General features: G+C 52.3%; 1 protein-coding gene across 4 annotated transcripts in view; it reads left to right on the top strand.

Annotated features, from left to right (window-relative positions):
* The window catches only part of Nek6 (NIMA related kinase 6), a 73,862-nt gene that overhangs the window by 11,316 nt on the left and 36,549 nt on the right, over positions 1-25,997 (top strand). Inside the window, exon 1 of one of the 4 annotated variants that reach the window (XM_050124846.1) lies at positions 9,053-9,145. The exons of the other annotated variants lie outside the window; for them this stretch is intronic. The gene's annotated coding sequence lies outside the window, so the exon portion shown is untranslated. Of the gene's footprint in view, positions 1-9,052; positions 9,146-25,997 lie in introns of those variants that run through there. 4 annotated transcript variants of the gene reach the window in all.

The following is a 25,997-nucleotide window of genomic DNA, read 5'->3' on the forward strand; positions in this document are numbered from 1 at the left end:
ATATGTCTCGGGCCTGAGGGTACTACACAGTATAAATCACACTGGCAGATGGGATGTCATTATTGTGTATGAATTTATTATCTAATAATTATTTTTAAATCTGGTCACAACTTTACCTGGCAATTTCTTCAATTGCCATTTATCCAGCTATATTGTCTCAACCCTACTTTGTTCCTGACCTGGTATTGGGACCTGGGGCTCGAAAGAAACAGGATTCTAATGGTCCTGAGTCTTTCCTGTGTCCCAGCCACCCAGATAGGGCTATGGGCTGTGGGCTGTGGTGAATCTGTTCACTTACTGGTGGGCACTGTGGGAAAAGTGTACTTCCTCCTGTGTGCTCATCCGTAGAGATGCAGGCACATAGACCGTCCATCCGGCATGCACTAGTTTGATGAGTTCTTTGGGGCCTGGCTGTCTGCTTGCTATGATCAACCAAGTCAGCCACTGTTCACAGGCCACGTGATGACGTCCCCTGAATGAACCAGAAACAATCCAGATGCCCCAGGAACCGATGTGAGAACAAGGCACCCCTTCACACATTGCGTCTTGGTTCAGCGTCTTGCCACCACCCAGCATTTTGAGACAGAATGTGAGATCTCGTGGTTGGCTAAATACATAAATATTTTATGTCTTGATATTCTGAAAATGAAGCCCAAATGCACAGAACTGCTGCACATCAGTGCTATGGATCATATGTTATAATAATCTGATGACATGTTGTTTAAATATTTATGGACTGATGCGACATAACAATGGGGGGAGAGAGGCGTCTGGGAGTAGAGTCATGGCAGATGCTCGGAAGGAGGGAGCACATTCTCTCCGTTCTGAGATGTGTCACACGACGCTGGGGTGTGGGGCAGTAGCAGTAGCTGACGTTTATCAGTCATTTGCTGTGTGCTGTAGCTGTCAGTGACTTCATTTTATTTCATCATCACAGCACACCTAGGAGGAGGGGATGAAACTGAGGCTCAGGCAGACATGCAGCTAGTAAACATGCAGGAGGATGCTGCTGCTGCACTGTACGCTCTTGCCGCTGTGCTGTTCTTCCACGTGGGTCACATCAGAAAGGCTCCATGCCTGCCCCCACCTGCTGTTCTAGAGGACCCATTGCTACGTGCTTGTTAACTTTCCTAGTCACAGGAAAAAGTGACAGGCAGGAATCGAAACCATGAGCATCAGCTAAGGCTGGGTGCCATAGTTGAGCATGTCTGCCCAGGGCACATCCTCAGGTGTGCTGGCTCTCACTCTTGCATTTTCTTCATTCTTGGTTCTGTAGTCATCATAGCAGCTTGCTGCAGATGGTCTCCTCTGGGGTCCTTAGTCCCAGGCCTGTGTTTTGGCCTTACCCCCTTGCTTTGGCCAGTAAGTAAAGTTACTAGGTCCTCACTGCCTGCTCACCTAGGGCCAGCTTTGTCGTCCCTGCCTTCAGGGAGCCACCTGAACAGGCCAGCCAGTGAGCCCATTCCCTGGTGACATCGAATGGACAATCACCTGAGCATCCTGTCTTGAGTTAGTTTGTTTTTTGAGACTTTGTAAAACAGTCCTAGTTGACAAACAAAATCAGCCAGGAGGGAGGGGCTGGGATGATGTCACTCGGTGAGTAGAGTGTTCGTCTACCCTCAGGCAATGCACACTTGTAGTTGCAGGAGGTGGGGCAGGAGGGTCACAATTCCGGGTTCATCACAGCTACGGGGTGTGTGTGTATGAGGACCTGTTTCAAGCCCACCCCCAGCCCTGAAGAAACCAGAACAGAAAACTGATTTTCCTTTCTTTCCTGTGTACTCCCCTTGCCTGTCGTGTAGTGTTTGGGGACTCTCAGGGTGAGAACAGACCCTCAGAAGATCCCACTCTGTCATTCCATGTGGGGTCTACCTGACTTCTACTCTGCCATGGGTGACAGGTATTTGTATGAGGGCGACAATGGGCACCTGTCCTGGGGTGACAGGAGCAACATGTACTGAAGGTCCAAAAGCCCACTCCCCCTCCAGGCTTCTCCAGGCTTCTCCCAGGTATCAAAGGTAACAAGAACGCCAACGGTGAACCAGGGTATGACTGGGATCCCTTATGGGGACAGGGCTGATTGGCCATGCTAGTTTCACAAGTGTCACACGCCGTCAGATTTCAAAACAAGAAGGTCCCCTTGTCAGTTCTCTGTACACGGTTATGGGGACCAGATCATTTAGAGGAAAAGATCTCTGCATCCAGACCACTGATCCGCTGGAGTGACCACGACCACTCAGCCAGCAGGTCTCTCTCCTCTGGGCCTCTTTTGCCAGACACACCGTAGAGCCAGCCATGGATGTAGTTGTACCCGCATCCATCCTGTCAGCTTTCCTGCCCCTGAGTGACAAGAGTTAGCAATCAAACAATCACATTTCTGTCCCACTTGCTTGGCAAGAGCTCCAGAGACCCAAGGCATTGGGAGGAGAGACTCAATGCCTCTGCTAACACGGACATGTTTCTAGCTCTGCAGTCAAGCTAAGAGCAGGCAGCCGGGGGAATGGAAGTTTGGCATCTCGAATGCATGTGTGCATGAGATTCTGGAGGAGAGAAACACAACTATGCAGCAGTTTGCCCAGGGCCCAGCCAAGTGCTGTGTGTGTTTTTGCCTTCATTGATTAGTCCTCCTGATCATGCTGTGCTGGTTCCATCTTTCAGATTCGGACAACTGAGGTTCAGTATCAGTAGGAAGCCTTGAGCCAAAGCTGTAAACCAAGCCTAGGTTTATGTCCTCAACATGCAGCCCACAGTTGCTGCCGCATGGCCTCCAGCCCCGCAGTCAACCGTGTGAGTGTAGGGATGGGACACTGGCCACGTCTCAGTGCCACTGCTTCTCTGCATCTGCCTTGCTCCTGCAGGGCCAAGATCAACAGCCATGTTCCTCAGAGAGGGAGGAGGTGGGCAGTTGGTTTGGCCAAGGCCTACGTGTCCCCACTTTGCCCACAGTAGCTCCTGAGCTGTCACCTCCTCCCAGGGTGCCTGCTGTTTTCTGGTTTACGAAGCCAGGGGTGGTACGAGTTTCCGTTTCTGTATTTAGCCCTCAGTTCCATGCCAGGTAGTGGGCAGGACCATGACTCACGGTGTTGACAGGCAGTGTGAAACAGCTGTCAAATGACCAAGTTACTGACCCTCTCGCCTAGAGTCTGGGGCACCTGTGATGCTCAGGCTGCCTTGCACCCCCCACCCCCACCCCTGCCCCTCTCCTTCCTCTCATTTAGTCATTCATTTATCTAAATGACCAGTGCCCTGTTGCACTGTTCAAAGACACTGGTGAGTCACAGGGACAAAGTCCCTGTCTTCAAGGAGTCGCATTACTGTCCCAGGAGGACTGGGGGAAGTTCTGAAAGGGAAATGGGAAGGGAAGGATAGGCGGCTGTGTTTGGGAAGTCATGGCATTCCCCAGCCTGCAGTGTTGGCGTGCCCTCTGGCCTCGCTCTTCCCTGAAGGGTGCAGGGGAGGGTGGGATTTTCCTTACACCCTCGTCTAAGGGCCAGTGAGCCTGGGCTGGACTGGGCATGTAGTCACACTGAATCCTAGCTGTGACTTGAAGCATGTGCACTTAGCTCCACCTTACAGATCAGAGTGGGCAGCTGAGTGTGGCTGGATCATTGCTCGGTGCCACTATTAGGGCCTCAGCTGAGGCAAGTTTGAACCCAGGCCTTGCGCCCCAAACCTTCCTCTCTAACCTCTGCACACCTGTGCCCGTGGTTAGCAGAGGAACCGCAGCTGCCTCTCAGGGCAGTGGGTGCCATGGAAATGAATGATCAGAAAGAACAGGGGCAAGCCCCTGTGCTGGGAAGTGAGCGTTTCTCATGAGCCAGGGTTGTATTAGCTCCCTGTTGCATGGTTGTGGGGAGGACGGGGTTACATTGTCCTGGGATGAAGAGGCTGAAGCTGAAAGAGGCTCCACAGACTGACCCGACTCTGGTCCGCTTGCTAGTTCTGCCTCACAGTGCCTTTGCACCAGCATCACCACCTACCTTCAACTTCCATTTGGCAACTGAAGCCTGACAGACACCTCAGTGGCTTATTTCCAAACTGAGAGGAGGGTGTATGGAGAAAGCTCTTTGCATAATTGTGGAAAAGGACACCTATTTCATGGCAAAAACACCTTCGAAATGCTACAGATTGCCAGGGCAGGGGATGAATGGCAGCATTCTGCATGTGTGTTTGTGATGGCGAGGGCCTGGGTCAGATCCCTCCTGGGGCTGTCAGCCAGGTTACACTAGGGCTTTGTGGCATCTGGAACAAACAAGCCTTTTAGAAGAAATCGTCTTCAGAGCCGTCCCATCCCATCGTTGGCAAATGGGCCTAAAACAGCCAAGGAAGCTGTGTTGGGTATCCACAAAGCAGGGAGCTGGCATTTAGACACACTTGTTTAAAGCAGGAGTCAGGAGACAAAAGACTGAGCGGCTTGTCGCCTTGCTGCAGCCTGGGAGCCAAGTCTTTGGGGTTTGCTTACCACTTACAGGGTTTTGTTGTTGTTGTTGTATATTTGTAAAATGAGGCTTCTGCTGGCAAAAGCAGGTTTTAGCGTGTGCAGTGGCGCTTTCAAGATCTAATAAGGCCCCAAAGGAGGGTGCGTTCCAGCCGCACTCTCTTTCCCCAGCCCCCCATTCCATCTTGCCTTGTACACTCTGGGCACAGGGTACCATTCATCTTGCTTCCCATTAACAGAATTACTGCCATCACTTCTGCAGGACAAGATGGGCCCTGTGGAACTGCCCGGGGACAGAGGCAGGATTGGCTGCCAAGCAGCTTTGCTTAGAGGGGAGTGAAGGAGAAAAAGAGCAAGCATGGACAGAACTCCTACACAGTGTGGGCTCCCTGGGTGACGAGGGCTGCAGGCTTCAGAGAAGGGCACCATCTGGCCATGTACCCTTAGGGGCACTGACAGGGCATGTGGTGGCTTATGCACAGATATGACCCTGCTGAGTGCAGAGGAAAGGGAGAAAAACATCCAGCATTTTATGGGGTGCTCCTACATCCCCTGCATGGTACTGGCCGCTTTGGATAGGTCGTGGGGTGCCCATTTTCCAGTGAACAGCATCAGCCCAGAGTTACATGGTTTTTGAATCGAGGTTAGGGTGTGAGCCTTGATTTTTCAACTTAGGGATACTCTTCCTGGAAGCTTCAGAAGGTAGCAGACAGAGAGCTCACCATCTGACCGCCACCAACCTGCCCCGTCTCACCCTAATTCCTCTTGCGAGTTGACATCTGGCTCACTGTTGGGCCGTGTTAAACTCCTATAGCCCATTTGCAGACCCAAGAAAATTTCAGGGTGTGGGACCCTGAGAGTGAAGGAGAAACTAGAGAGCTCTACCATCATGCTATGTACCCATTTGCTATAGGAGTAGCAATGATTGTCAACCTAGTGCCAGCTCTGATAGATTGAGGCTGCCTGGTATACCCAGCTGTGGTGGCTTTGGAAGCAAGGATTGATTAGTAATGTCTGCTATATTCACCAGAAAGTAAAGAAGGCCTGACACTTACCCTGGGCTCTGATCTTAGGGGCACTGTTGTTCTTGGTCATACTGTGTGTCAACACAATTAACTCTAGAAGAGGGAGGGATGCACTAATGACATAGTGGGGACTCTATGGGTACCCAAAGAAAGGACTGATGAAGGCTTAGGAGTCCCTGAGAGCCATCAAGTGGAATTCTATAGTAAATGTCTGTAAAAAGCATTTTTAAGCTTCTAGGGATGAAGTTTAAGTGCCTACATATTTAAACCAGTTCTGTCTCCTATGTGAGTGCCTCTGTATAAACAGCTTTAGCTCTGAGTCTCAGTCTCCTCATCTTTGAAGCTCATTCTCCACTCATAGGACCATGATGAGGTGACTTAGGAGACGGAGGTCCTGGAGCTCAGACCCATAGGTGACAAAATGGTATTTAGGGTCAGGCCCCACCCTCACCCACGCACTTGCCTTGTGCTGAGCTGGGGGAGGGGGGTCCGCGTTGGTCTCAGGTGTTGCATGTTGCCTGGCTCTGAGCTGGACTGAGCAGGACTGGCAGACCAGCTGGGTAGAGGAGTCCAGCTCTACTGCAGGAACACTGCAGCTCGGCTGCCTCCTGCACTTCCTGTGGGTTTGTTTCTTTGTTCCTTGAGACAGGATCTTGCTGTGTAGCCTAGCTGGCCTGGAACTCTCTCTCCAGCTATGGAGTGCCACTACCGTGCCCAGATTTACAGGGGATTCTGTTTGTTTTTGAGACAGAGTTTCACTGCGTAGTCTGACTGACCTGGGACTCGCTTTGTAGGGCAGGCTGGCCTTGAACTTACAGATCTGCTGCAGGGGAATTCTGTAGAGGACAGAGTTGGGCTCTACCTGTCATTGGAAGGGTTTGGAACCAGGGTGTGGTCTGTGGCTACTAGGGGCAGGGCACTGCAGATGTTAGGGTGGAAGGGACAGGTAGAGGTTAGAGCCGGCCTGGAGGGAGGGGTGAGCTGGGAAGCCTGTGAGTCTTGTGGGGGACCACAGATCAGATCCCACGACTTGCCCCAGGTCGTAGGAGAATTCTCTGCACAAAGGCCTAGGGCCAGTGAAGGAGGGGCTGTGCGCTCTCACCTCGTGACTCTCTGGATCCAGAAGAGTCACAGGGAGAGGGAATTGGAAGTCACAGCGACACAAGTCCCAAAGTCAAATAGAAGGGGTTGTGATCCTAGAGTGTGTCTAGAGGGGGCCTCCCTTGACACTTGCTCCACAGACGCCAACTCTCTTAACAGTGTGCTGTGTGCGCATGTGTATGCTCACGTGTGCGTGTGTATATGTGTGCATGTTTGTGCCCATGTGCGTGTGTGTATGTGCACGCGTGTCTGTGTGCGTCTGTACTTTCTCCATATTTAAACTACAGTAGCTCCTGCCACTATTGTTAGCCCTTTCTTTATCAGCACATCCACCGGGGCTTTACATACACTGTTAGCTGGTTCTCATCTCTACACAGCTTATTATTTATTTATATGTTGTTTGATGGGGGATAACATTTTGCTGTGTGATTCAGACTGGTCTAATACTCTGCACCCCTGCCCGACCTTGAATTCAGTTTATTTTGTGGTGTTTGGGTGTGTGGAGGTGAGGAGACAGCTTGAGGAAGCAGTCAGTTCTCCCTTCTACCATGCTATATCACCAGCCTGCTTGCTCAGCGTGTGAAGTGAACCCACCACTTAAGGAGGCAGATTTACCTAGAGCCACACAGAGATGGTAAGCCCTCAGCTGTCTCCTCGGGAAGCCCCTGAGTCATTACCTCCCAGAATCGTAGCCTTAAGCTGGTGAAACATGAGAGACTTTGTGGAAAGACATGTCAAGTCGTTTGGGGTCACCTGAGATGGGGCCATATAGCTAAGATGCCTTAGGTGTGGAGCCCGAGAATGACATTTTAGCTGTCATCTTAATGGTCCATAGGGAAGAGGGTGTACACCGTAGGGTTAGGGTAGGTCCTGGCCTAGCCAGGGTGGATAAGACCTGAGGCTGCTCTCACCCTGCACAAATTGCTGTGCCTCCCCTGGGTGTTGGGTGGGAGGCCCCTCACCTCAGCACCCTCAGTCTCGCTCATCGCTTTCCTGTGAAAATCAAGGCCCACACCTGCTGACTTGCTGGAGACAAGTGAAATAGCTGATAAATATGTAACGCTCATAGCACTGGGGAAAAGTGCCATGGATGTGCTATTTTCCCTGAATTCAGGTCTCTGCAAGCCGTCCTCCCACCCTGCCCCCGTCAGAAGAGCTGTTTTGATTCCCTTGGAGGAGAGAAGCCGGAGCTAACAGGAGTGTGTCAGCCAAGGCCTGGCTGGGCATCCAGCCTCCAGGTTTCCCGACTGTCTCACCAATCTCCAGGCGCCCCTACATGTGGTCGTGGTGACTGAGTCCCAGCCTTTCTTCAGTGCTTTTCTCTAGAAGAGTCTGAGGTCCTGCTCTGAGAGCAGTTGTTCTAGGGATTAGTACCCACCTGTGCTTACCGCGTGTGCTGGGGATGGGCCAGGATCATCCGTTCCCCGGCTGGCCTGAAGTGTCTCAGATGATGTCAGGGCTCCCAGGGTCACTTTGGGTATGTGGCGGTGTGATAGGATAGTCCTGCTGGTGACAGAACAAGCAGCTGAGTGGAGCTAGAACCCAGCAGGCTAGTCCAGTTGGTGTCAGAAGAATAACTTTCCTGCAAGCAGGAGTGAGGAGTCTTCTGGCATTAGGTAGGACTGGGGTCTCCCCCTGGGTCTCCCAGGATACATGGGACTAGTTGGGGCCCAAACTAGCCCACCTGTTCCAGGGGGGCCTGGTCCTATTTTGCATCTCATCATGTCCTAAGTAGTTAGCAGCAATCTTGTTAACTAGCCCCGGGACCTATGAGGCCAGAGCCCCTGATTTTTCCCTCTCAATTGCTGGCCTCACCTCCAGTTGTCTGTCTGAGTGACATGTCCGTTGACTTCTGTCTGTCTCCGTCTGGGAAGGCAGGGTTCTCTCCACTTCATCCACTTGTGTCTCCAGCCCCCCCAGACATGATGCTTTCAAGAAATAGCAGAATGAGCTCAGTATTGTCTCAAGAACACGGAGCGCTCTTAGAGAATAAGCAGGTCCCTCGGCCACATCTTAAGGGCCCAGTGGGAGCCCTTGCCTATATGGACTCAACAGGGCCCAACTTTGAGCTTGGAATTCAGGGTGTGCTTGCATGTGTCCCCACACTTTCACACTGCCCTGAGAAACTTCCAGTCACACTTGTGGCCAGTTCCACTCTCAAGTGTGTCCCGTGACTGCTCCAGGAATCTGGGCATTTAGCCCAGAAAAGAGTGTGCTTCCTGAGAAGGGCCCACTCTGCCCCTGTTGGGGCACATGGAAGACAAGGAGGGCAGATGGACTTGCATGCCCTGGGAGGCTCTGCTGCATCAGACCCTATCATCTGAGGCCACCTGCTGCCCTGTGACCATTGGCCCCAGCTGGGGAGTGTGTTCTGGTGAGGGAGCGTCCTTGGAAAGGAACACACGTCCCTTTGCTCTCTCTGCTGACTGCAGAGCAGACGTGGGTGCGATGTTCTCAAAGCACAGAGTGACCCTTGTCCATTTGGTCATCAGGCCACTAGGGCCACATGTTTTGAGAGCCCCTCCCTGAACACAAGGCATCTGATCCCACGCTCTGCAGGGACCAGGCTCGGATTTATTAGGTGAGTCTGAATGGACCTGGAGATGTTGGGCCCTCAAGTCTACACATTATGAAATTTTGTAGTTCTCTTCTCTGCACAAAAAGGGCTGGTGCTTTTTCTTTTTCTTTTCCTTTTCCTTTTCCTTTTCCTTCCTGTCATGACCTCCCTGGAGCTTTGTCTCACTGGAGCTGGGACACTCCCCGCCAGCAGAGGGCCTTTGCTGGAATGCTCACAGATTCCAGCAGGGAGCACACCTTTGTTTTCCCACAGGAGAGTATGAGGAGGTTCAGACTCCCCCTCCTCAGCCAGGGCTGAAGGGAATCTCTGATTTCCCTGCATCCTGAATCCAGAAAGCAGGCTAGTCCCGGAACCGTGGTTCCAGTGAAATGAGAGCAGGAGGATAAGCCCGGCATTAGGGACTTTCTGATGTCATGTGTCCTTGCTCCTAAAACGACGGTGATAATGGGTGGGAATTCTACTTCAGATGCTGGAAGATGTTGACGGCCCTATGTCTGTCTTCAAAACTACAGGTCTCTGAGCTTCCCTAGGTCCGGGAGCCAGCACCATGCTTCCTCTGGGTGGGGAGGTGGGGAGCAGAGTGGGACCCTAGGGGGTGCCAGTCTGCCCTGATTCTTACCTCAGCCTGAACAGCACGCAGTGGACATGATGCTCACTGATGCAGCCTAGGGTCTGGAACCAAGGTACAGGGCTGCTTTCTCTTAAAGCAGAGTCACTTCCAGCTTCTGGTGAACATGCTCAACCCTGGCATTCTTGAGCTGTAGACCCAGCATGGTCTGCCTCCCTTGTCATGTCTGTCTGTCTCTGTCTCTCCCTTCATAGAAAGATTCCAGTGGATTAGGGCTCATCCTAATCCTGCATAACTTCAGTTTAACTCAATTATACTTGCAAAAGGCCTATGAATATGCTTCAGCTTACAGTCCAGCTAAGCACATCATAGACTGAAACTTCACCGAGTCCATCTAGCCTCCTGCACCCTGTAGACGGCTGGTGGGCTCCCCTTGGGATGTGCTTATGAGACTGCTGGAGCTGCAGCTGTCTCTGCAGCCTCCGAAAGATTGTGTATTGCTAGTTTGGAAATAAATTGAAATTAAAAATTTAAAGTTAGCCAGGCGTAGTGACTATCTATGCCCTTAGTCCCAGCACTTGGGAAGCAGAGGCAGGCTGCCCAGGCCACGCTCACCAAGTCTGTCCTTAATGCAAGCCATCATTTTATTCCTTTGGAGGCATCAGCTGGGGTAACTGAGGACCTAGAGCGTCTCAGAGTTTAGCGTCAATTCTCCCTTGGCTGCCCAAGAGGAAGAACTCTCTGGTTCTCAGCTCTGGCAGCTAGTTAGTGGATAGAGGAAGGAAGGGAATCGGTCCCTGTTTGTTCACCAGGGACCCTTATCTCTTTTGGCAAAGCTTCTGTGGTCAGGCAGTTCCGGGTATCCCAGAGAAATCCTGAGCAGGCACGCACATCCCGTACCCAGAGTCTAAGCTTCACCCTTGCCTCTCCTGTGAAGTACAAGTAACATCCTGGTCCTCCAGGTCAGGAAGGGAAACTAGGTAAGAGCCAGGGTGTAAATCCTTCCTGTGCCCAGCACAGGGCCTGGGCCTGGCATACGGTAGTCGCTTTGTAAAGCCTTGCTGAACAGTCCGGATCGACGGCACGCTGCTCCTGAGGGCCTGCCTGCTGGCAGGGCTCCCCAGAAGAATTCCACAGCTGCTTCTTTCCTGTTGTTCCATGCTCGTACAATGGAGGTCAAATGTGGGCATGAACTATGAACACAGGTTTTGGATGCTCGCATGACCCATTTAGCGACAGTTCCCAATACTTGGTGCTACGTAAAAAGAACATTGGAAGGGAGAACAGAATAGGTCGGCACAAAGCCCTGTGGAACAGACTTGCTGAGACTCCTCAGGTTTGCTGCCATCTCTGTGGTCTCTGTCCCCCACCCACAGCTGGTTCTTCCCAGTGTGTAATTCTTTGCACACGCACACTAAGAAGCTTTGAGTAAGGCATATGCCCTATCTTCTGCTTTGAACACCTACCTTGCCCTTCACTCCCAGGGACTTCCTGCTCCGAGGAAATACTGCTTCGCCCTAGGGCCCTTTCTGTGGTCTTCTGTGAGGTGGAGGCCTAGTGTGAGGAGGAGGAAGATGGTGGTACCTACAGGTGGACTTCATAAATGATGATCTTATGTTGATAAAACTGAATAGAGCCAGGAAAGTTCCTGAGTGTTCAGCACAACCCTCCCCCATAGATCCCAGTGTCTGAGGAAGCAGACCCAGGTGGTCCCTAGATAGTCCGGTTTCCCTTGCGCATAGTGAGTGGATGCCCAGGGCACATTATACCCCAGAGCCCTTTTCTAGAGGCTTCCAGATGCCTGTAAAGGGAGTATGTGCACCCAGAGCCCAGGACCTCATGTACCAACCCCAGAACTTTCCCTGCATGTCCATTTCTGATGAGGCCACCTCGGAGGCCACCTCTTAATTTTGCAGTCAGTAGCTTCTGCGGGATTCACTTCATACTTCACAAAGCCACGCTGGATTTGTGGGTGAGCGCATGTGTTTGCTGTGTATGTAACAGTCAGAGGGGGACATCGGTGTCCTGCTCTGTCACTTCCTGCCTTACTTCTTTGAAATGGTCTCTCTGAACCTGTACCTAGGCAGCCAACCAACCAGTGAGGACCGTGGTCCTCCTGTGTCTGCACCCTATAGCGCTGGGGTTACAGGTGTGCCTGAACACTGGGGATTAGAACTCAGACTCTCGTGAGACCGCACCATTCTGACCCACTGAACATTCTTGTCATCCCCTGCCCTGGATTTTTGTTGTTTGCTTTTTCAAGACAGGGTTTCTCTGTGTAACAGTCCTGGCTGTCCTGGAACTTGCTCTGTAGACCAGGCTGGCTTCAAATTCAGAGATCCACCTGCCTCTGCCTTGAAGTGCTGGAATTTAAAGGTGTGCGCCACCGCTCCTAGCCTCCACCCCCAGATTTTGACCTTTCCTTTGCTGTCTCCAGCCCTGTGGGTTTGCTCCTCTCTGAGCCCCAGTTTCTTACCTTATAGAGACATCAGCGCTGGCCTCATGGCGTGAGTTGATGCGTACACATACATGGCCCGTGCATGACATGGGGAAGGGCATGAACATGTGACTTAGAGGCTGTTTCCTTCCTTACTCAGGAGAGTCAAGGGAAACCAAATTGGCTGGCTGTTTGTTTAAACTGAAAAATGTTGGAAGAATTTTGTTTGGGAAGACAAGCTTGGGTTTTAGGTCAGAACCATGCTCCCTCTGGAATTGCATGATTGAATGTCCAAGCATACTTTAAAAGCTTAGTGGCCACCCAAGTCTTTGAGCCTTCCACGTGACTGCTCCAAGGTCAGAGTCTTCCGGAATCCCTCACACAGCATGTCTGCTTGTTGTATCAGGAGTGGCACTTCCACAGAACAGCTATGTCTGACTATGAATAGATATTTTTTTTCCTCTCTTTCTTGGACACATGAATGGCATTCTCCCTCCTGCAGTCTTCGAGGCTGACCTGTGTGTAACACTCCAAAACGGACATCACAGTAGGGTCATCCATTCCTGTTTGCATGGACACCTCTCAGCAAGGCTCAAAGAGACAGGCCAGTCGTTGCTGTGACTCGGGGGGCCTCCTGAGGGACTCCTGGGCCCTGGCCTATAAAGGCTGCTAAGTGTACTGAAGAAATTAGACTTCACCAAAAAGCAGCAGTAGCTGAGACTGTCTCCAAACTGTGACTGCTGCCTAATTGGGGCCTCTAGTCACTATGCAGTGTTCTCTTAGAACAGGAAGAATGCTAGGGACCAGCCAGCACCCATTGTCCATGGTCAGTAGCGGGCATTGCAGAGCCAGGTCAGCTGGCTTTCCCCTGGCTCAGGTAGCCCACCTTTGTGCTTTAGTTTTCTCCTTTTGCAAAATGGAGATAATAGCAGCCCCGCCTCACGGGGCTGCTAGGGGATTAGGTAGTTATCTCTCAGGCACACTGAATTGTGCTTGGCACAGAGTCGGTGAATGAGGGTAAACTGAGGCCCCCTAGAAGGCTAAGGACTCATGGCTGGTCATGTAGCTGGTCTGTGGAGAAGCCGAGGCTACACACATGATCTGTTGTCTTGTGGACATGACCCTTCCTTCCTGCTCAGTCAGACTTTCTCAGCTGTCTTCTGTGGAGGAAGTCTCATGACCCTCAGTGTCTGGAGTCTCCTTGGCTGGCGGAGACCTCGCTGCCTGCTATTCAGCTGCTGTTTTTCCATTTCTTTCGTATAAAGCTTTGGAGGGTCTCTTCTGTTCTTGCAAATGGAAAAATTAACCTCTTGGCCAAGGAGTCTGAAGCCTTGAGTCCCTGCTGTGTTTCCACCCCCTCAGCCTATTGTCTTGTCTGTTCTCTGACCTGCCCACCTGTGATTGCTGCAGAAATAGGCCAGCCATGTGGTGCACCCCAAACACAGGTGGCTGCGGATGGTCAGGATAATTGCTGATTAAACAAAAGCAGATGACGCATCCTTCTAGGAAATTAGGCACACCCCCAGAAATGCCACCCACTTCCTCTGTCTCGCCGCCTCAAAGGTTATCTGAGTCATCAGCCCTCTCCCTCTCTCTCTCTCTCTCTCTCTCTCTCTCTCTCTCTCTCTCTCTCTCTCTCTCTCTCTCTCTCGGCACTTCCTCCACTCTTCCAGGACACTGACACAGCCACCGCTCCCAGCTGAGGCTGAAGGGCTGGGGTATCCTCACTGTGGGCCACCCGGTATCAGGACTATAGTAGTGTCCTTGTTTCTGCTGGGTACCCAGACACAAAATCTGGCAACTCCAGTTTAGGGTGTGAGTCTGACTTTTACGGGGGTGAAGGATGGGAGTGGGGGACAATGACCGCAGACTTTCCAGGCTACAGTTTCCGCTTCTGTGTAATGTGTAGATGAAGAAGCCAGCAACAGTGCATGGGGGCTTTGCCATATTCAATCCTCTCTTCCTTCTCACCCAAGAGACCCTGGATGTCACCTGGGACCCCCTGGGCCACAACAGATACTGACATAAGGCTTGTGGAGGTCTGTGGACACTTCACCAGGCCATGAGGGCTACAGGAGATTATTTGTATTACTTCAGGGGCACTGAGAGTTTAACCCTTTCATCAGGCCCCAAAGCCCTAAGGAAGCCAGGAGCCCAGACCAGAATCCAGGACAGCAGACACATAGTCTCCTGTCTGTCCTCTTCCTGGATGACCCAGTACCAATAGGGGACTGCCTGGCTAGCCTGGGAGTTCCTAGGCAGGAGCCACAACAGGCCAGTGGGACCAAGTCACTGTGATGCCTGATCGGGGACCTGTTGGGTGTCAGTCCCTGCTGGCCTCTCCTTACCTCAGAGATGAGTACCATTCCTGCTCTGCCCATCTTCCAAGACTGGCAGGAGCTCCTGTGAGGTGGTGTGGGTGACAGTCCGTCTGCAGACCATCAGGAGTGCCACATACCCCAAGATATTTGTGTCTCTGACTCCTACTGTTTGATACAAAGTAGGTGCTCGTGTTAATGACAAGTGACAATAGCCAGTTTGTTACACGCAGACATCACTAGGGAACTCCTGTAATGTATGGCAGTCCTCTCATACCCAAGGAGCTTAGGTGTTTGCCCATGTTATACAGAGGAGGCTAGGGCTCCGAAAGGGAAGGAGTGTGCTCAGAGTCATAGCTCCTCAGCCTGCGTCCTCACCCATGGGCAACCCTTCCACCCCTACAGAATGTTTGACAAACCAGTTTCCCTTGATTTATGCTATTTGCTAATTTCCTCCCATTATTGGGTTCAACTGTCTCATAAAACCCTAAAAGCTCACCAAGCTCCTCAAGCCAGTGTTAGACAGTTCAGCACACCTCCCTTCCCACCCCCCTCCCCCGCCAGGGTACTGAGGTTCTGGGATCTGACGTCACACAAAGACCTGGTAGGTGGATGAACCCAGAGGACAGTCTGCAGCATTACAGCTAGGATATGCAGCATCCCCCCTCCCCCGCCCCAGCCCGCCGTGTGCCATATTCCTGGCCAGGCCCGGAGCAGAGCCCTTTAAATGCCAGGATATAATGGACAATAAAAGTCATCAGAAAATAGTGACTCTCCTAGGAACACAGTCATCCCTGCACGCGCTGCCTCCAGGACCACGAGACCTGTGATCAGGAGGCATAGTCATCATGTAAATATACAGTGTCCCTTACCAGTCCAGGCCAAGATTTATGTTATTGGAGTGGTGGGGGAGGGGCAGCTCAGATTCATCCTGGGAAGTTGTGAAACACTGTCTCTGCGGGGTCCACCAGAGGCCCTGAGTGCCTCAAGCCTGGGGTTCCTGGGGTTCCCGCGAGCACGAGGAATGGCTTCACAGAGCGTGTGCTGCAGGGATCTGTTCCTGACTGAGCACTGCTCTGAAGCTCATCCTCACGGTGTCACAGCAGCCGTGCGTGAGCTCCTGTGTGCTTGGGCAACTGAAGGAAGGCATTTACGTGCTGATACAACCCCACACGGTGGGTCCTGCAAAAGCCCCTGCTTTCAGAAGACAGAATTACAGAGGGATTTGAACCTGGGGCTCTCAGACTCCAGAGCCTGGGTCAGGCTGCCTCCCAGAAGCCCCCTTCATCTCTCTGAGCAGCACAGTGAAGCACTTTGGTCTGGCTGTCGCCCCCGCCCCCAGATTTGCTTCTTCCCAGAAGGCAGGGACGTATCCCACCCAGGGACCAGCTAAGCTCTCCCTCTCCAGGTGGAACACAGTGGACAAAGCTGTCTCGTCATCTGTAGGTGCAAAACACTGCCTTGCAGGGCGGCTTTGTGAGCCTGCTTACTGCCAGTGTCCTCAAGAGGTCTGGCTTGGCAGCTGGCAGTTAAGGGAATTCTGGGTGTGGCTTTCTCTCCAGTCACAAACTTGCTGCTGCGGTTGTGTTTGGGAGCCCATGGGGGAGGGGGACAGGAACCCCCACATGGTGGCAGCAGCTGGCAGAAAGTATCCTGGAAGAGCTAAGCATGAGATTGGACACCAAATTCCCAGCTCAGTTCAGGGTACCCCAGACAAATCCCCCATCACACAAAAAGGATCAACTCAGAGCCATGTTGTAGGTGGGGAAACTGAGGCCAGAGACAGTCTTGGAATTTCCTGAGACTAAACAGCCCTGTGGGCGCCCAGGTTGTAAGTCTTGGGCTACAACTCAGAGCCAAAGTCCGTCAGGTGGAGTTAAAAGTGGCCACTTATTAAGGACTGGAGAGATAGCCTGGTGGATAGAACATTGCCAGGTAAGCATGGGGACCAATGTCCAGGTCACTGGGACCTATATAAAAAGCTGGGCATTTGTGGTGGCCCAACTGTGATCCCAGTGCTGGGAGGCAGGAAGCAAAGTCCCAGGGCAAGCTTCATGGTCAGTGAAGGACATGGAGAACAGTCGAAGATGCTGATTGAAAACTCTGGTCTCCACACACATGTGTGAACATGCACACAAAGTCACAAATGTGCCACACCTCCACACAGGCAGAACAAAAATTACCCTTTGAGAACAATGGCCACATGCTCCAGATGCAGCTCACATTCAGAAACATGTGGTCCAGAGCCATAGGAAGGAGCTGCAGAACTCGCCATTGGAGATGGCGGAGGAATCTCACTGTGGTTCTCAGGAGGGCCACACCCAGTTTTTCTGGAACCTTCTCTGTGAACCAGACTATTGAGGTTGTGGAAGACACAGGTCTGTGATCACTTCCTCCTTGGGAGAATCATACCCAGGCCCTGGCCTTGGAGTCCAGCCCCTATGGATGGCTGGCCTGGACCCAGCAGCTGCCACCAAGGGAGCCGTTGCTAGGCATATGCCCGACATTTGGGGCCGGCGGGGAAGGTATATTGGCAGGTGGCTGAGCCCCAGTGCCAGAGTCTGGCACAGCACATCCTCTGCGGCTTCAGCCGCCATATGGCGGTGTCAGTCCCCACAGCAGTGGGACTTCAGATGGGTGCAGGGTAGAGGTAGCTCTTGTTCTGGAGTGAAGCCTGGAGCAGGCATGAGACAGTAAATTGTAAGGATCCAGAGAACATGGTGTGGCGTGTGGAAGAGTCAGAACTTGAACCTGGCCTGCCACTGGTGCCTCTGAATCCTGTGTCCTCTGCTGGGACCCCCTTTCCTCGGTCTAGTCCTGCCCACCTGTCTAGCTCCTGGGACTTTGGGGATGAAGGGGTAGCAGGCAGGAAGTGATGGTGACCATCCTTGCTCCTTCTGGGACACTGCTGGATGCTTTTCTGGCCGTGGCCCCAGTAAGAACAAGGGCTTTGTCTGTGGCGCCCTGGGCTTTCTACTCTGAGCACAGTTTCTGTATGGAAGAGGCAAGTAGAAGGGCTTGGAAAAGTGGGGGCAGGGTCGGGGAGGAAGCCTGGGAATGCTCCAAGAACGCAATTCCTGGACCTCTGGCCTTCTTTTAGAGAGCAAACCCCAGTGCCTGAGTAAGGGTGGAATCAAACGAAACAATGAGCCCACTGTTTGGGTGTCTGTTAGGGGTCAGGCCCAGAGCTGAGCACGTTGACCCCTGTGATGTCTTCTGGCATGCTGGGACAGTAGGGCTGTCCTTGTCCATCTAATCTGTGAGAATTCCAGGGCACATGGTGGGGGTGTTGCAGACCAGCACTGGTATTTGACAGACCCTCATTCATGGCCTCGCAAGCAAACTTTTATTTTTATTAAAAGCGCATGTGTGTGTTCATGCATTCATGTGTGTGAATACACGGGGATCAGAGGACCACGGCAGCTGTCAGCCCTTGCACCACCACCTTTTTAAAAGTCTGTTGTTTGTGGCTCCCAGGGATCCTGCGGCCTCTACTTCCCTTCTCACAGGGAATGCTCCTGTGTCCAGCTTACTTGGGTTATAGGGATTGGAACTTGGGTTCTCACACTTGTTCAGTGAGCCTTTTCCCCACTAAGCCATCTGGCCAGCCAGGAAGGGCTAGGCTTTTAGAGGGACAAGGACTTTTATGCTTGGTGGGATGGAACACGCCCACCATCTGAGAAGGATCCAGACTGACTAATCGCATCCAGTGTATAAGCGCCAGTTGATGGGTGGCAGTGATAGCCTGGAGGGAAAAGCCCTGTGTATAGAGCATGGCAGCGACTGAGGGTAGCGGCAGTGTGTGTGTGTGTGTGTGTGTGTGTGTGTGTGTGTGTGTGTGACTCTTACTCTTCTGCCTGAGTTTCCTGGTGGATAAAATGAGGAGCTGACCAGGCCATCTCAGGTGGACTCTGGTAGTGTTTTAAGTTTCTGTATCATCTGGTGGCCACTGCCACAAGCTTGTCCTTCCTGGTAAGCAAGAGCCTCTGTGGGGGCTGTAATAAGTTCCATTCACCATAGAAGTGGCAGTCCCAGCTATTTTTGGAGCAGTGCGTGGTGGGGGAGTTTCCTTTTGGTGGTGTCTGGGGACCAGAGTCTTGGGAAGGGGAAGTCCCAAACACAGATGGAGGGGCCATGTGTCCTTCAGCCACCTTAGTCCTGAGAGACCATCTGGATCCTCAGAGGCTCTGTGTGTCACACCAGCCTTCAACCCTCAGCTGAGCAGCCCTGCCCTGGGGCTGCTCACATCCGAAGGTACCAGCTCTACCAGTCTGCTGCTGTGGGAGCTCTTCCCCCTTTCTTTTTCTTTTCCTTTAACTTTTTTTTTTGTGTGTGTGGTTTTTCGAGACAGGGTTTCTCTGTAGCTTTGGTGCCTGTCCCAGAACTAGCTCTTGTAGACCAGGCTAGCCTCGAACTCCCAGAGATCCGCCTGCCTCTGCCTCCCGAGTGCTGGGATTAAAGATGTGTGCCACCACCGCCCAGCCTCTTCCCCCTTTCTTGTTGCTTGTACTCCAGGGGCCTGCCCAGCAAGTGACAGGGAGCCAGACTCCAGAGACCTCCAGAGCCTGAACTCGGGTCACCTGATCTCGCTGCACCTCTGTTATCCACTGCTTCCTCTACTGCATGCCAGCAGGGGCAGCCAGGGAGGACAGCGGTGTTACTAGCCTGAGAGACCATTGCTGTGGCGCTAACAGCCAGGATCCTGTTAAGTAGTTTCCAGTCTTTGCTAGAACTCCTGGTGTCGTGGTGAGGACAGGTGGGGCACGTTTCCGAGGGGTGGGATCTGAAGCTAGGGATGCTCCTGAACATCCACTAGGGATGGCTAGCACTCTGCTGGGCCTGGGGGCAAGCTTGGGGCAGACCTTGGGGCTACTCTAATGGCTTTCTCCTCCTGCTGTTGGCTGTGGAATAACAGTAGCTGAGAAAGGATACGGGATAGATGGGTTTCTACTTTCAAGAGTTTCTGCTTTGAAGTGTGCCCTTCATAGCCCTGGCTCTCCAGCCTGCCAGGGATGCCAGTCTCTTCCCTTGAAGCCTCTGGCAGCCTTTGCCTAGCCCTCTTCTGTGCCCACTGAGCCCTGGAGATGAGTGACTTGATCTCTACCTTTGAGGGAAGGACAGAAACTTCAGGAAGGACCAGAACTAAGCCCCTAGTGACACACAGGAGAATGAATCCAAGAATACTCTCTGGAGGAGGCTGTGCAGTTGGGTATTTGTTGAATTAGGAGCGGCGGGGCTGCGTCCCCGGCACCCGGCCGCCCGCATGGCTAGCTTATGCCCGAAATAATTACACGGAAACTGTATTCTATTAAACACTGCCTGGCCCGGCTAGTTCCAGCATCTTATTGGCTAGCTCTTACATATTGTTCTAACCCATTTCTAATATTCTATGTAGCCCATGAGCTGGCTTACCAGGGAGGATCTTAACCTGCCTCTGTCTGGAGTGGGAGAACCATGGCGACTCCTTGACTCAGCTTCTTTCTCCCAGAATTCTGTTCTGTGTACTCCACCCACCTAAGGGTTGGCCTATCAAGGGGCCTAGGCAGTTTCTTTATTAGTAAGAAATCACTCCCACATCAGGTATTGTGGTAGGAGTGGATTTTGCCAATAGACCATTCATTTCAGACAAAGGAGAACCAACCTGCCAAGGTCTTGAGAAAATCCATCTCTGGGGTGGGGGCTCAGCAGGAGTCATGGGGTGGTGGGTTTCCTAGGAACTGTGTGGAGCATGGGGAATAGATCCCCAGCCTCTGGCTACTGAGATGTCCAAGAACCGCTCCAGGTAAGTGATAGAAATCCCAGACTTTTGAAGAGTTGGGCTGGGGTCCCACGGGTCCCACTGTTTACTAACTTGATATATATTTAACTTCTCTGTACCTCAGTTTCCTAATCTGTAAATTGGAGGTTCCAGATATCCACAGGTGGGGATGTATACAGAGGACACACTTAGCAGATCTCAGCTTTATCTTGAGCAATTTAAATAGGGCCTCCCCACAGAACCCCAGTGTCTCTCTTTCTTTAAGGAAAAGACAAGATAGTTATTGCTAGCCTCTTTGTTACCTAGGAATAGTAACAGGAGTGTGACCAGGAGCCGCCAGTTGATTTTTGCAAGTCCTGGGAACTCCTCAGTGTGTGGTATGATTTGTTTTAGATATTTTGGCTGAGTCGCTTGATAACTTCTGTCTCTGACGACAGGGATTCTGAGGCTTTGGGGGCTCTCCACCTGCCAGTCAGAGTTTGTTTGGTCAGCTCTCATTAGGTTCCTGTAATGCCAGACCTGGGCAAGGCCTAGTATGTGTGTGTGTGTGGGGGGGTGTCTCTGTGATCACCACAGCCTAGTGTGTGTGTGTGTGTGTGGGGGGTCTCTGTGACCACCACAGCCTAGTGTGTGTGTGTGTTGGGGGGGTCTCTGTGACCACCACAGCCTAGTGTGTGTGTGTGTGTGTGTGTGTGTGTGTGTGTGTTGGGGTCTCTGTGACCACCACGGTTGACACAGTAAAGATCTGTGGGAAGCAAGAAGGCAGTTTGGTTAGGTACAACTTAGTAGCCAATGTTGGTTCAAACTCTTGAGAGTCAACCCCAAATATTTTATTTTATTAATATTTAAGCACAACAAAATTCGATGAAAAAGTTTTTGGTGATAATTAATCTCATGTGTACAATAAAGCTTAAGATGTAACTATATCAAAACTCTTCGTAAAGTACATGTGGCATATTCCATAAAGATGGGTTCTGTAGATTGTCAAGCTCACGATAAGAGTCCGGGGGAGGCTCTCGTATGGTCTCATAGCGCAGAGGTCACCAGACTATTGCCCATGTCTGCTCCCAGCCTTCTGGGCAGATTATACATCCCTGCCATTGCAGGAACAGCTCTGTGTGTTTAACCTTCATCTGTGAGCACCAGGCCTCCATCAAGGGCCTCCATCCCCCACAGCCTAGCAGCTTGAAGATGATGCTATGGTCAGTTCTGCTCGTGAACCAGCTTCAGAAGCAGATTCGAGGGCAAAGGAAGCAGTCTGTGTCCCTAAGTGTTGATTTTAGGCAGAAAGCCATGTGGAGCCTGTCGTTCTGGGACCACCTGGCCACCCTGGGAGGTATGGATGCTCCTCTTATCTAAGGAACTTGAAACTCAGGGCAGAGATGACACTTTCCCACGATCCCACAACCTGGTCCTGGTGGGTGAGTGTGACTCTGTAATGAAGAGGCCGTGAGTGGTAGATCTGGATGAGGGCTGATGCGTGGAGAGGTCTGAGAAGACTGGGTGTGTGGGAAGGCAGGCTCTGTAGTGTAGGGGCACTTGGGAGGGTGGGAGTGCCTGTTGGGCGTGGCTTGTGAACATCTCGTTCTGACCTGTGGCCTTTGCCTTGGAGTCAGTGCAGACTTGTTAGGGTGGAGGTGTGGTGCTCAGTGGGTAGAAACACTTGCTGTGTAAGCATGAAGATCTGAGTTCAGATCCCCAGCACGCGTGAGCTGGGCATGACTGCACATGCCCACAAACACAGCATGAGGGTGGGGGTTTTGGGGAAGTAGGAGACAGGAAGATTGCCAGGACTTGCTGGCTACCAGCCTTGTGTCAGGGGATGAATCAGAGAGTGGAGGACTCCTGAAGCCCCGTGATGGGACAGGGGCAGGGACTCCTAGGAAAGGGAGTCTAGGAGGAGATTTGAGGAGGGAGAGGTTGGGAGCAGAATCAGCAAGACTCAAGGCTGTGAGGGAAGGTGAGGCTGTGCGTGGTTCTGAGATGGTTGCTGAAGTGGACTCAGGAGGGACAGGCAGCAGCTGATTTGAGCACTGTCGAGTGTGCCTGTGTCTGGGCCTGGATTACCCCAGAGGGATCCTAGATTGGCAGGAGGAAGGTGGATTTAGGTAGAGGTGCCAGGGGCAGGGGCAAGGGGAGGAATAAGAAGGGGAGGGGAGAAGAGAGTGTGGGGGAGCTCTGTGCAGCCCTGGGCATCACACAGCTCCAGGGAGTTGACCACATGTCTCTCAGGCCTACCTTGGGGAGGCCTCACTGCCTGGGAAAGGGGCCCATGCACCTCACTGTAGCCTGCACTTAGAGAAGCCAGGTGTCCTCTGGCCGTGGAGCTACAGCATCTGAGCAGTGTGTGTCCTTCGAAGGGGCGGGCTTGGCAAGGGTGAAGAGACACAGGACCAGACACAGTCTGTGTCTTCCAGCTGACAGGCTCCCAGAATTTTGGCTCTGACTGTTTCCTGTCAATAAATGAATAAAGTAATAAATGAATAACATCTGCTTATCCCAAGACCAGTGAAGAAGGGACAGTGGCCTGGGCAGTGCACCTCAGCTGTAGCTGCGTGTTCGGGCTGGATTCATTCATTCATTCAATCATTCATTCATTCATTCATTCAATCAAATGCATTTGTGCCCTCTTCCAAGGCAGTGTGAATGGACCAGGCAGACTGAGTATCACCTGTGCCTGTCACCTTCCGTATCACCTTGAGCTGTCACTCAACCCCTCTGCACGTGGATTCTAACCATCGCCTGGAACAGACGTAGTACACACCATGATGCTATCTGATTCTCCACCAGCTGGTCCATGTGGCAGCACTCACCAGTTGGTCTTCTTTCTCATTGCTTTGAGAAGCTGATCAGCTGGTGCCCTATCCACTTCATGGTCTTTCTGGTTTTTTTTTTTTTTTTTTTTTTTTTTTTTTTTGTACTCTGTTCTGGAACTTACTTGGTAGACCAGGCTGGCCTTGAACTCTGCCTCCTGAGGGCCAGGATCATAGGTGTGCCCACCACCATCACTTTGTAGTCTTTCTCTGACAAGGCATGCTCCTTTCTGGAGCCTCAGTTTCATCATCTGCACAGTGGGGGCAGTGGTGCCTACCTCATCTTAGGAGATGCTAAATCACCTGTGGATGTTGGCCGAAGCTATACTGGCCTTGACCCCCATAGGTGACTGGGACCTGGGACCTTCTGTCTCCTTACTGGGCCTCTGGCCTCTGGGTCTAGGCTACACCTTAGCCAGTGCTAGCCTGTGACCTCTCCAGGTTAGTTATGGACTCCAGGAAGTGGGCACCCAGACTAGGCTTCACATCAGGAGCTGGCTGCTTGTGTGCTCTGCAGAGGGCCTTGCTGGTGTCTTGGGTCGTCCTCACAGAGAGCCTCTGGGAATAGCTGGCTTTATCCCGAGATGAAGACATCAGCTATTGGGAGGCAAGCACCAGGTGGCAGTCCTGGGAGAAAGGCCATTTGGAACTTAACAGTCCAATCTAAAACAGAATCTAGCCTGCCTGATTCCTCAGGGCTCCTGCCATGCTAGCGAAGGCTTCGGCCAAGGACAGGCAGAGTGGCCACATGAAGGAGGACACGGGTATCTTTGTGACTTAGGGCACCAAGCCACACTGCCGTGTGTGGAGGCAGCTACTCTCCTCCATCACTCAGTGAGGGTTAGCATAAATAATACTTATAGCAGCCAGAGCCTCTGGCACCTTCCATGCACTCAGCCCTGGTTCAAGTGTACGTCCATTAAATTATGCAGTCCACCTAGATACTCCAGAGTCCATATGATGGCTCACCTGTTTCCCATGCGTGCAAACTAAGAGGTGCTGGTTGTAGGAAAATGAGCAGCCCAGCTCTCCAGCTCACCCCTCCTGAGCCCCAGGCTGTTCCAGGTTTATCTCTGGCTGCCTGGTAGACACGTGCTGGCTTTTTGTTTCTCTTCACACCAAAGCCAGGAGCCAAGTGAGAGACCAATGGCGTATGCATGGCACCGCGCCTCAGAGCATGGGCACTTGTCCACTTGGGATGAAAGGTGGTCTGAGATGGTTCGCGAGGCCTGTGGCTCTGAGTCACATTCCACACATTTTTGGCCCCTGGCTTGGGCTTGGCAGTCCTTGCCTCATTGCTCTGCAGCTTGGCTGGGGCTGGGGAATTCTGGAATCCCTGGGTCTGAGGGCTAGGAGACTCCCTGTGTTACTCACAGAATGTTCCTCTGGTCTGTCCCTGCACTCTCTGTCTCCCTCCAGATGCCTTCCTGCACCGGACTCTGAAAGGAGCAGGCTTTTGTAGAAAGGTGTGAAGTGAGGAGGTCAGGTTTCCCCTGGGGTATTACTACCACTGCAGACTCTCTGGGGACAGCCAAAGCCTTGGAAGGAGAGCCACTAAAGTCTGAACCCAAATTTTCATCTGTAGCTTAGTGGGCAAATGGCTTTGAGCCTCAGTTTCCCAACCTATAAAATGAGTTTCCCAAAAGCCCTGAGGACGAGTGAGAAACATGGCCCATAATGAAGGGCCCTCAGTCCTTCCATCTGGAGGTCTCTGGGTGCTGTCCTCCTGGCTGTGCTCCCAGGCTGTGCATGGGGCTGCGCTGACTGACAGCCCTTCGCCAATGCCGGGCTTTGCTACAAGAGACGGTGTGGACAGCTGGCTGTCATCTGGAGGGTGGAAAGGCCCTTTGGAACACCAGCCCTAGGGTCACCTACCTCCAAACTTCTGTACTGCCACCACGTTGCTCTTGAGTGAAGGCAGATTTCATCTACAGAGTGCTTCTGAAAAAGATGGCAGTGTGGTGGCTTCAGGAAAAGGATGCCACCTAAGTCCAAGTCCTAGCCCCCCTGCTTATCTGTATGACCTAGGCAAGCCTTTCAGCCTCCTGTGCCTCGGTTTCCTCATTTGTTCAACAGGATGATTGCAGCCTCTATCTTGTGGGATTGTGCTGAAGTTTGCAGGGATGAAGTGAATATTAAGGGCCCATGCAGCTGTCCTCATCATTATCTGTTATTTCTGAGGTGGTTTGAGCCCCTTTGTCATGGTCCAGGCACCTTGAGTCCACACAGCTGTTTCCAGGAGGCATGACCGTCCCAGACAACTGCCAGACACTCAGTGAGATTTGCCAGGGTCCCGGCTGGTAAGTGAGAGTACAGACACAACCCCTCCCCGGCCCCAAACACCTGGGGGCTGGAGCTAGCAAGATAGAATGAGGGAGGGGAATTCAGACATGGTCCAGACTGGCACATAGGCAGGAGAACGAATACATGAATGGCCAGGCAGGGCAGCCTATGGGCCCATTCTGGAGCCTTCTGAGATAAAGATGGAACCTTTCCTGAAGACAGTTCTCCAACTTTTTCCCAGAGGTACCCCTAAGGGCAGAGGACGGTGAACATGTCACCCTGAGGGATATGAAGGGTGCTGCCCGCACCAGCTGCTAAGCCTGCGGGAGCCTCTGGTTTCATCTTCAAATTCATGCGCATTTTACATGGCTCACTCTCATACCCAGTTTGTTGTTACAGGCTTCCCCCGAGTAACAGCAGTGCCTGAGGAAGCTTCCCGTGCTTATCTGTTTATCCTGGGGCTTTCTGTACCCTGCTCCTCCACCGTTTCAAGGGGGAGGGCGGGGAGGTGCTGCAACAGGATGCTCAGCCAGGTGGTGAGAAGATGGGATGGGAGATTCTGAGGGCAATTGGGTCCATCTGCATCGCTGTAAGGCCTCTGAGGGTGGGTACAGGAAGGGAGAGGCCCACCGTGATGCCACGTGTATCCTTAGTCAGAGCTGTTTGTGTGAGCACAAG

This window comes from Alexandromys fortis, unplaced genomic scaffold, assembly GCF_014885135.2.
Source record: "Alexandromys fortis isolate MF-2015 unplaced genomic scaffold, M_Fortis_MF-2015_v1.1 scaffold_228, whole genome shotgun sequence".
Lineage (NCBI taxonomy): Eukaryota > Metazoa > Chordata > Mammalia > Rodentia > Cricetidae > Alexandromys > Alexandromys fortis.